The sequence below is a fragment of the Scardinius erythrophthalmus genome, assembly GCF_964197995.2.
Source record: "Scardinius erythrophthalmus genome assembly, chromosome: 24".
Taxonomy (NCBI): domain Eukaryota; kingdom Metazoa; phylum Chordata; class Actinopteri; order Cypriniformes; family Leuciscidae; genus Scardinius; species Scardinius erythrophthalmus.
The window spans coordinates 30,033,656-30,044,950 of record NC_138244.1 but is presented as its reverse complement, the minus strand read 5'-3'; the positions used below and the strand labels follow the sequence as shown (position 1 = coordinate 30,044,950).

At 38.4% G+C, this 11,295-nt stretch overlaps 1 gene segment (V, D, J or C); it reads right to left on the bottom strand.

Moving 5' to 3' along the window:
• Positions 1-1,536, bottom strand: LOC308684649 (immunoglobulin lambda constant 7-like). The segment is given in 2 exons: positions 1,446-1,536; positions 1-317 (listed from the first exon to the last, which is right to left on the bottom strand).
• Between the last annotated feature and the right edge of the window lie 9,759 nt (positions 1,537-11,295).

Genomic DNA, 11,295 nt, shown 5'->3' with positions numbered 1-11,295 from the left:
TCAGCACTCAGAGCTCTTGTGGAACGAGACCTCATGAGGAGCTCCATCATGTGTTACTCTGCAGACGTACAGCTCTCCCTCTTCCCAGCGTGCTTTGCTGAGGGTCAGGACGCTACTGCGGCTGTAGCGGCCGTCCTGCTGGCTCTCTGCGCTGGTCAGAACCCCCTCGGTGACCTCTGACCCGTCCAGTGTCCAGCTCACCAGCGCCCCCTGTGGAGAGTAAGAGCTGAGCAGGCAGAGCAGTGCGGCTGAGTCTCCAGAGATCTGCAGAGAAGAGGGCGGCAGCAGAGACACTGAGGGCTTCACTGTGGGACCAGCTGCAGGAGACAAACACAACACATTCACACACATTCACACACACACACACACACACACACACACACACACACACACACACACACACACACACACACACTGCATTATAAATCATTATAAAACAATATCAGTAACACTTTATTTAAAGCTTTCATACATATTGCATTATAAAAGTATTTCAATGCATTAATTATGCACTGCTATATACATTATAATGCATGTATGATATAATCAATAAGTGTAACAGCAGTTATAACACATATTATCTATTCATTGATCCACCTTTATGAAGAACAACCCTTTTGAGATGAAACAATGAAATAGCAAATATTATAATGCATTTTAGATTTGGTTACAGTTATTTATGATAAGATATAAGGCATTGTAACATACATTATGAAACACTTTATAATGCATTAAAGGCTTTAAGTGAAGTTTCAACACAATATGTAATAATAATTATCATTAATAAAAGTTGTTCTTGTTTCAACTTGTTTTAAATTGTATGTTTAGGAATATTATAAGAATTAAATAGACAGACTTACTGAGCACTAATTATAACTGCAGTTTTAACACATTATAATATTATCTATTCATTGTTACACCTTCAAAAAATTATAATACACCAAAACTCATGACAAACAACCATTAGCAAATATTATAAAACATTTCAACTTTGGTTACAGTTATTTATGAAAACATACATGACATTATAACATATGTTATTGATACCTTTATAATGCATTATACATAAAGGCTTCAAGTAAAGTGTCACCACAATATCTAATAATCATTATTATTAATAAATGTTGTTCTTGTTTCCACTGTAAAACACTTTCTGAAATCTAAATTGTATTTTTTTATTAGGTGATTAAATAGACAGACTTACCGATCACCAGTTTAGTTCCTCCACCGAAAGTCCACCACAGTGATACAATCTAATGAAACGCTCGTACAAAAACCTCTATTCCACTCGAGTGAACACACACTCCAGCAGAGAGAGAGAAACAACACTTCAACACACTGATATTAGAAGATCCTCAGCTCTTCTCAACACTCACTCATTCAGATTTGACTAAATGCTTTCTGATATAACACTGTTTAAAGAAATATATTTGATGAGCTGTGACCTCTGAGGTGACCTTTGACCTCTTTGATCATGGATGATGTTGTGGAGTTTCTCATAATGATGCTTCTGTTCTTCATATGCAGATCAATCATCATGATTCACAGAAAAACCTGCAGCTTCAGACTTCAATCTTCAGTGAAAATCTCTTCAAATAATGAGTTTATTGAATATTAGAGCCAAAGTCAATAGAAAGTGTCAACAATGAAAATATAAAAGGTATTTTGCATGTTCTACACAGTCAAGCATGTTTTCATATTCAAGGTCTGTTCTAAAAGTATCTGGACTGGTTATGAATCTCCACACAAGATCATGAAATGTGAACAAGCTCTAATATGTCTCCATCTTTAACAGCCTGTTTCTTCTCCATTTGATGATTTCAGACACACATGAGGCTTCATGATAGATGGAGTGACACCATGAACTCTGATTAGAGATTCACAATCAGTCCTGATACTTTCTGAACAGACTCATGATTCATGATCTTACTTTAGTGATGGCGGTTCATCTAGTGGAAGTGTAGCAGTGATGATGGTCACATGACTGAATATGGACACAGAGATGGACGTTCATCTGCACATCCTCAGTGTCTCAGGAGTCACAATAAAAATACTAAATAAAGTCATGATTCTGTAACTCTAGTGTATATTAGTTTGTTCTCAGCACAAGCTGTTGTAAATCCTGCCCACTTCTTTGCATTGTCAGCACATGCTTCAGTGCTCTGAGAGTGTTTATAGTGCTGTGAGTTTAACACTTCATGACTGAGAGCAGAACACAACACAATCTTCATCATCACACACGACTAAACTACAGCAATGAACACAATCAACATCTTCATCTGGACCATTGCACTGTTTATTCAAGGTTTGTGTAATACAGTTTTTATAATGATTATTAATTCTATTAAAATGTGAAATGTATATATTTTTCATTTGTGTTTGTGTTTTCTTTCAGAGTGTAGAGGACAGATCACTGTAACTCAGAGTCCATCAATACCAGCAGTTCAACCAGGAGAAGAAGTCAGAATAAACTGTAAAACCAGCAGTGATGTGGCTTTATATAGTAGTAGTGGTAATCAATATTATTTAGCCTGGTACTCACAGAAACCCGGAGAAGCTCCTAAACTCCTCATATATCGGACATCAACCCGTTATACTGGAACTCCATCTAGATTCAGTGGAACAGCAAATACTGGACGAGATTTTACTCTGACCATCAGTGGAGTCCAGACTGAAGATACAGGACATTATTACTGTCAGAGTTTTCACAGTATCAGTGGTAGCTATGTGTTCACACAGTGATAAAGAGTCGTACAAAAACCTCTGTCAGTCAGACGTCACAGTGACTGCACTGATACAGCTGAGAGAAACTGCAGCTGCTGATGGAGGATCACAAACCACACAATATCAACCTTTCACAGACTTTATTATGATGCAAGTAAACATATAACATATAATCTTATATCCCTTACTAAAATGGACCAACATTTTTTAGAAAATGTGAGTGGTGTTTGTCCCTGTAAAATTTTCCACTTCAATGTAATCTAACTGTAGGAAAGTCAATCTCTTTAATTGCATTTATGAGATGTTAAGTAATTATTATGAGAAAATGTCTCATTATTATGACTTAAAGAATCATATTTTTTTACTCAACCATGGCGGAAACGTGCTTCAATACTTCACTGTAGATACAACTGTATATTTATGCCACTTTAACATAGCGATCACATGAATATACAGCTACAAATGATCTCACTAAAAACCCGTCAGTCATGAATGATCACGTCTGATTGCTGATCTCTGATTGGCTGAATCAGATCTGCAGTGGGCCGGTGTATTTACACATCATGATGACTGATTTGATGGACTACATGCAAATTTGAGTTTTGTTTATTAACCAGTTAATCTATAAAATGTAGGTGTTTGAAAACCGCCAAACCAATTATTACCAGCAAAATCAAATTCAATATTCAGAAACTTGCCAAATCTGGCAGCACTGGCTTCATGTCATTACGATGATCTCTTTTTAAATATTAGATGTTTATTGGCACATTTTTATAATAAAAAAGGAGTTGTAGTTAAAAGTGTCTAATTGGTCTGATTACCAAGCTCTCCATAAAACAAACAAAACAAACCCTACAATTGAATAAACTAACACATATTATAAAGACATTTCACATTTACTGGTATTAGATGATTTGGTAATTGCATTGAATAAAAACTGATAAAATAAAAATTTGAACTTTCAATAAAAACTGTTTTCATGCTGAGTTTTCACTGTTCTGACCAGCGTGTGAGAGCCTCGAAACAGTGAATCATTTTGCAAAGCAATTTGTTCAATGGTTCCTAAAAGCTTTGTTTTAGAAACAGGAAAGTTATCAATGACGCAAACAGAGTTCAGTTTGGCTGTAAAGCTGCTCTAAAAAGAAAAGTGTCATTGTTCAGCTGAATTCAGTTCAGTGTTGATTCAGTTCTGTTCAATAACTGTATAAAGTATATCAATTATAAAAATAGTTCATTTTCATTATTAAGCAGCTCTGCAGAAAACAGTGATGTCATCGTCCAGCTCAGTTCAGTTCTCATATAATGGTGTCAATGCAGGAGATCATGAACATTAAGAAGAAGTGTCCTCAACTAAGCAAGCCAGAGGCGACAGTGGCAAGAACCCAAACTCCACCAGAGACAGAATGGAGAAAGAAAAACAGGCTCCGTCTGGGTCAGTTCTCCTCTGGCCAAACAACGAACATGGTGTGTGTTAGGACTCCAGGCCGCTTCACAAGTCAGACTGTGGACTGATATCATTCAGAGTATTTTATTCAGCTCCTGCTTGAAGATTGGAAAAGATTACATGAAGGTAAAAGAGTAGCAAAACTCGAGAGCATGTAGATGTGAATTTGAGAACTTGTAAAATAAATATTTGTTCTTGAAAACCTGTTGAATGATGAGATTTGCATTCACAGACAATAGTCACAAACTTGTATTCTGAATTTGAAGCTGCAGATAAATAGTCACAAATGTTAAAATGCCATTCACAGAAATACAGTGATAAACACAAACTTGTATTCTTTCATTCACATTCGCAGGACAACCTCAAAAAAAAAAAAAAAAAAAAAAAAAAAAAAAAAACCGTCTTCCGGTAATGGCAGCGGACTGATCAGTCGCGTTTTCAGCTCTCCCGTTCCACGTTCCTGTTGTTCTTTATCTACCTTCACCCATCTTTCTCAAAAGTCATTATTTAGTTGCTTTATTGCTTCTTTATCATGCCCAAGCCGTCAAAACAGAACAAGCCGGACCATTCCCGAGGTTTTACGGAAGAATGTAACGTTACTGATTCGAGCGAGGCTAGTGCTAGCAGTAGCCATGCGGTTAGCAATGAGAGCTCATTACCTGATTTATCACATGGGGCTTTGTTGAAACACATCGCCGAAGTCGTTGCAGAAGAAGGTCGGCTCACGCAAAAGATGCTGAATGACTCTTTTGTTAAGCTGGAGTCGGGGCTGGACGTGAAAGTTGATTGCATCATCAAACGCATCGATGAGGTTGCTGCAGCCACCGACTCCCTTGCGGCGCGCCAGGCTGAAACAGAAACTCGTATCTCCGTCCTGGAAGATGACATTGCTCCACTTAAAGGGAAACTGGCCGCACTCGAGAAGCTTAACTCGGCACTTACGGAGAAGGTTACGGATCTAGAGGGGCGTTCCAGACGGGACAATATCAGAATCCTTAACCTCAAGGAGTCCGTCGAGGGAAGTGACCCCATACTTTTCTTTGAAACTTTCATTCCAAAACTGCTTGAGTTGTCAGTCCCGAATATCGCAATTGACCGCGCACACCGAGGGCTCGGTACTCCTTCGGATGGTCGGCCTCGCCCTGTTATTATCAAGATTCATCGCTCTAGAGACGTCGCTACAATTCTGACCGCTGCTAGACGCAAAGGCCAGCTTCAATACGAGGATCAACCTCTCCGTATCGCTCCTGACATTTCGCCTACAGTTCGTGCCGCGAGGAGAGCCTTCAATCCGATCTGCGCTGAGCTTATTAAGAAAGGCATCCGCTTCCAAATGAACTTCCCAGCCGTGTTGGTCTTCAAAGCAAACGGCACGCAGAAAACTTTCAGAGACCCGAAAGACGCTAAAGCCTTTATGGACGGTAATTTGTGAACTCCTTTGGATTTTCGTTTTACCGGTAATATGATCTATGCAACGGTTATGTTTATTCTATGATGGGTGTTTGCCAAAAGGAATGGGAGAGTTTTCACATGTGTAAACCGTTATTATCGTGAAGTTTTTGATTTAAGCTGGGATATTGAACAGGTGCATATCTTTTTTCTGTACTTTTAATGATTAATGGATCCTAGTTTTCCATTTGTTTCACAGGAGTTACAGACATGGGTGTGGCCAATCTTCTCCTTGTTCTGTTTTTGTTTTGTTCTAATGTTAGGTTTTCAAAGCCTGAACCAGAGAAGTTCCTATTTCCTCCCCATCTTTTTCCCCTATGGAAAGTTTGTTTTTCTTGTTTACTGCATAGTTTACCTTGCTATTACTTTTTAAATGATTGATGGTGCCAAGTTGAATATTCTCAGCCTCAATGCAAGGGGCCTGAATAACCCAGTGAAACGAGTTGCTGTTTTGGACTTTTTGCGGAAACAAAGAATTAATATAGCCTTCCTACAAGAGACTCATCTGTTAAAAAAGGATACAAATCGCATGTCTAATCGCTTTTTCCGGGTAGTTGCTTGCTCGTCAGCTTTAAACAAATCGAAAGGGGTGGCAATCATATGTCAGCGTAATTTGCGCTTTAAGTTGTTGGATACTTGGGCAGATCGCAAAGGCAGAATAACAGTTGCGAAAGTTCATATAGAAAATAGAGATGTTGCCTTCGTCTCAATTTATGCCCCTAATACTTTTGAAAAAGAATTTTATGAACAGCTCACTAAGGTACTGCTGGAGCTCTCTGACTTCAAACTCGTAATAGGTGCTGATTTTAATGCTGTTGTTGACTATTCAGTTGATAGATCGGGACACTCCGAAAATTTAGATCAAAAATATGCTTCTGAGGCTTTATGTTCCTGGATTAATGATACTGGGGTGGTGGATCTCTGGCGTGTATTAAATCCTGGTGTTAAAGGCTTCACCCATTTTTCATCAAGACATAAATCTTCCTCTCGAATTGACTTTATTTTTTCTTCTAGAGATTTGTTTTATAATATTGTTACTGTTAACTTATTACCAGTGGCTTTTTCTGACCATAATGCAGTGATTGCTTCTGTGTTGTTAAATTCAAATCCAGCTCGGGCCCCTAGATGGCGTTTTAACACCTCGCTACTCCGAGATGAAGCATTTAAAACCAAGTTTTCAAGTCAACTTTCAGATTTTGTAAATATAAATAAAGGCTCTGTGGATGACCCAAGGACAATCTGGGATGCTGTTAAAGGTTTTATTAGGAATTTTACTGTATGTTATGCCTCCAACATAAGGAAAGCTCGTTCATCCAGATTACACAATTTAGAGTCTAAATTATCAGCATTAGATAGCCTATTACAACAAAGTTATGATGAGGAGGTTAGGCTTCAATTTGACCTTGTGAAAAAAGAGATAAATGCTGTCATGAAACAGCGGGCCGAATTTTTAATTCATAGGACCCGACAGTTGTACTATTTTAATGGGGCTAGACCCAGCCGTTTATTAGCCCTTAGATTGCGGTCCAATGAACATTTTGCAGATATCGGCACAATTAAGTCCAAAAATGGTGATATTCTTAGTGAACCCTCACAAGTTAATGCTACTTTCCGTAGCTTTTACGCTGATTTATATAGCTCTGAGATATCACATAATCAGGATACTTGTGACAATTTTCTAAACAAAACACTGCTTCCTAGGCTGTCTGAGGAACACTCTCTAGAATTAAATACCCCCATTACTTTAGTTGAGCTTAAGGAGGCTGCTTTTGATATGTGTAGCGGTAAATCCCCTGGGTTGGATGGAATTCCGCCAGAATTTTATACCACGTTCTGGGAGAGTCTGGGCCCCCTACTCTTCTATATGATTCAAGCCGCTATTGAGAGAGGGTCCTTTTCCAGAGATGTGAATATTGCAGTTATTACGCTTTTGCTCAAAAAAGACAAGGACCCCAATGATTGTTCAAATTATAGGCCTCTGTCACTTCTAAATGCTGACTTGAAAATTTATGCTAAATTGCTCGCGCGGAGGCTCCAGCCGGCCATGACTAAGCTTGTTAACTGTGACCAGACAGGCTTTATTAGGACTAGATTAGCATCTGATAGTGTTAGGAGGTTACTCCATATAATACATGGGTCATTTTCGTTGACTCCTCCTACCGCGGTCCTTTCCCTAGATGCTATGAAAGCCTTTGATCGGCTGGAATGGCCATATTTGTGGTCTGTGTTGAAGCTCATGGCTCTGGGGTCCTCCTACATCCATATGATCAAGGTGCTGTATGCGAACCCCTCAGCCATGGTTTTGACAGGTAAGACTTGTTCTTCGCTGTTCAACATAGCCAGAGGTTCTCGACAGGGATGCCCTCTAAGCCCGCTTCTTTTTGCACTCTCGCTAGAGCCACTGGCCCAGACAATACGTATAGATAAAGGTATCACCCCAATCACAATGTGTGGGACCAACCATCATATTTCTTTGTATGCAGATGACATCCTTCTTTTTTTAGGCAATCCACTGCAGTCCATTCCTAACATTTTAACTATCTTTGGCAGTTTTGGCGAGATTTCCGGATATAGAATAAATTGGACAAAGTCGGCACTTCTTCCACTAAACGACGCAATGAGAAACTCGGCACTACCCTCGGGTATACCAGTGGTCAAACAATTTAAGTATTTGGGCATTATGATTGGTGCTTCATTGCAGTATATAATTAAGACCAACTATGAGGGCATCCTGTCTAAAATTTCTTGTAACATGGATAATTGGTCATCACTTCCAAATTCTCTTAGATCGCGCATCTCGATTATCAAAATGAATGTACTCCCTCGAATTAACTTTGTGAGTTCTATGCTGCCCTTGCCTCCCCCTTCTCGTTTTTGGGATAGGCTACAGAGCATAATTACCAAATTTGTATGGAATGGCAAACGTTCACGTCTTAAACTTTCCACAATGCAACGAGATAGATTCGCAGGTGGACTTGCACTTCCGAATTTTAAGCTATATCACTGGGCTTTTACACTACGTCCCCTGCTTAGCTGGTATAATGACAAAATGGATGTTTCGTGGCGTTCCTTGGAGGGAAATCTAGTTCTTCCTCTGAAGCTAGATGAAGTTTTATTTGCCAATATTCCTCTAAAAAAGTGTACACTCCGTTTCGGTCCTTTAGTGTCACACGCTCTGTCGGTCTGGAGAGCAGCAGAAAAAGCTTGTAATATCCGTTCTAATTGGAATCCCTACTCTCCTATCTTTAATAATGATGGTTTGCTAATTGGTAAGCGCCCAATAAAGATTGGCCAATGTCGACAGTGGTTCGACAAAGGAATTCACTCCTTGGGTGATTTAATGGGTGATAAAGGCCTTCACTCCTTTGAAGAACTTTCCATTCAATTTAACCTTCAGAGCTCTACCTTTTTTTTTTACTTACAGTTGAGGGCAGCCATGAAGGCTTATGGGGTTCCTTGGTTGGCTCCTCTTAAAGATCACCCTTTACTTAAAGTGTTACGTGAGACTCGGGGAACAAGAGGTTTGGTTTCTAAATTATATAATTTTTTTCTGGAAAAAATGCATCCTCCTCTGACAATAGACTCTTCATGGCGGGCAGATATTCCGGACCTTTCCCCCAGTTTTAATTGGGACAGTGTTTGGGTGATGGTAATGCATGCCTCAAGGAACCCGGATCATCAACAAATCCATTTTAATTTTATTCATAGGACTTATATGACTCCACGTAAACTCTATAGTATGAAGCTTAAACCTGATCCTAATTGCACGCTGTGCCATACAGGGGAAATTGGTACTTTTTTTCACATGATCTGGGAATGCCCTGGGGTTGCTTACTTTTGGAATATGGTTAAAGAAAGTTTGTCCACTTTATTGAATGTTTCGGCCCCTTTGTCCCCATCTGTTTTTATTTTAGATGATCTTTCTGATATCCAACTTAACAAAACTCAGAAAAGAGTGTTTTTAGCTGGTTTGACAGCCGCTAAGAAAATAGTAGCAACGAGATGGAAACCTCCACATTCTCTTAATAAGCAGTATTGGGTTCTCACATTTATAGATGTGGTTTATCTCGAATTGTCCACTGCACGCATTCATGGCGCAAGAGAGGACACCATTAGACTCTGGGCCCAAACATTGGAAAAACTCAAGGGTTTACTGAGTTGAATTAATACCCCCCCTCTCTCTCTCTCTCTCTCTTTCTCTTTCTCTCTCTCTCTCTGGTTTTATGGTCATTTTATTTTATTTTTATTGTTCTTGTTCATCTGGTTAATTTATTTTTTCCTTATTATTAATCATATATTCGAACTGTCGTAGATTTCTTTCAGCTCTATACTACTGTTTTTTTATTTTTTATTTTTTTTATTATTATTATTATTATTATTATTATTTTTTTTTATTATTTTTTTTTATGGATATTTTCTAACAATTCTAATAATCTGTAGTACTGATATATATTTGTGTATATTTTGAAGTATTTTCTGTATGTTTGTTTATTATTTATTCATTATATAGAATTTTTCTGTATCTTTGTTATCCCACTGATATAGTGCCCTATATATATTTATTATCTTAATCATTGATTTATTTATTTTTATTTATTATTATTTGCATCCCTTTTTTTTTTTTTTCACACTGGGGTAATTGCTGATTGTTTGTCTTCGTCATTATGTCATGTTTAAACGATGTTAAAACAATAAAAATTTGATAACAAAAAAAAAAAAAAAAAAAAAAAAAAAAAAAAAAACACACAAAAAAAACCCCACAATCATCCTAAAAAGAGACCGTATTATAGGCGTATTATCTCATCAACACTCGTACCTCCTCGACCGAATGGGTATTTCATCGCAAACATCTAGATATAAAAAAGAAAATTAAAAAAAATATTTATCTTGACAATTAATCAAAGAACACTAGAACAATAAATTAATTAAATGACTTGCTAATTTTTTCAGCTGAATGATTCCTCTTGAAAACGATGGTCTGCGTCTGCTGGATCTTCCTCAGGATTTAACCGCCAAAACCTTTTTTTCATACGGCTGAGTTCCTTAATTCTAGTAGTGGCCCGCTTGTGACAAAGCAAACTCGGGCCGAAGGTAAATCCACACAGCTACACCGAGTATGGACCTGACACCAGTACAACTGCGTTCAGCCGAGGCTGGCCCACACAGAAAAAGCTGTCAGTCAGCCAGAAGTGTTTTGCACAGTCGGCACAGATCTGGCCCATTATCTGTTCACCGATGCCGACAGTGAGCCAACAGTGACGCATTTCAGCCAGAATCAGCCCAGCTGTGCTTGCTATCTGCAACATTGTTTAGTGTTTTGGACTGATAAAAGACCGTTCAATTATCTTAGGCCTGGGACACACAAGACAATTTTCAAATCTTAAAGGGATACTTCAGGATTTAGCATTTAAGCCCACCGGCAACTATAGTTGCCGCAGTGCATAGTTGTCATTTTCCTTTTGTAAGTATTTTTCTAGAGGTTGTCCATGTTTTATTTCTCAATGACATGCAAGCAAACAACCAAATAAAGGATTTCAAGAAAAAAAAAAAGGTATTCACTTCCTCCCTGTCACATGAGGCTGTCAACTTCCTACCCCTACTTCCAGGAAGCATGGCGAAGGCAAACCCTCCCAAAGAAAGGCCATTTTCATGTTACTAATAAGTATTTTTTTGTTGAC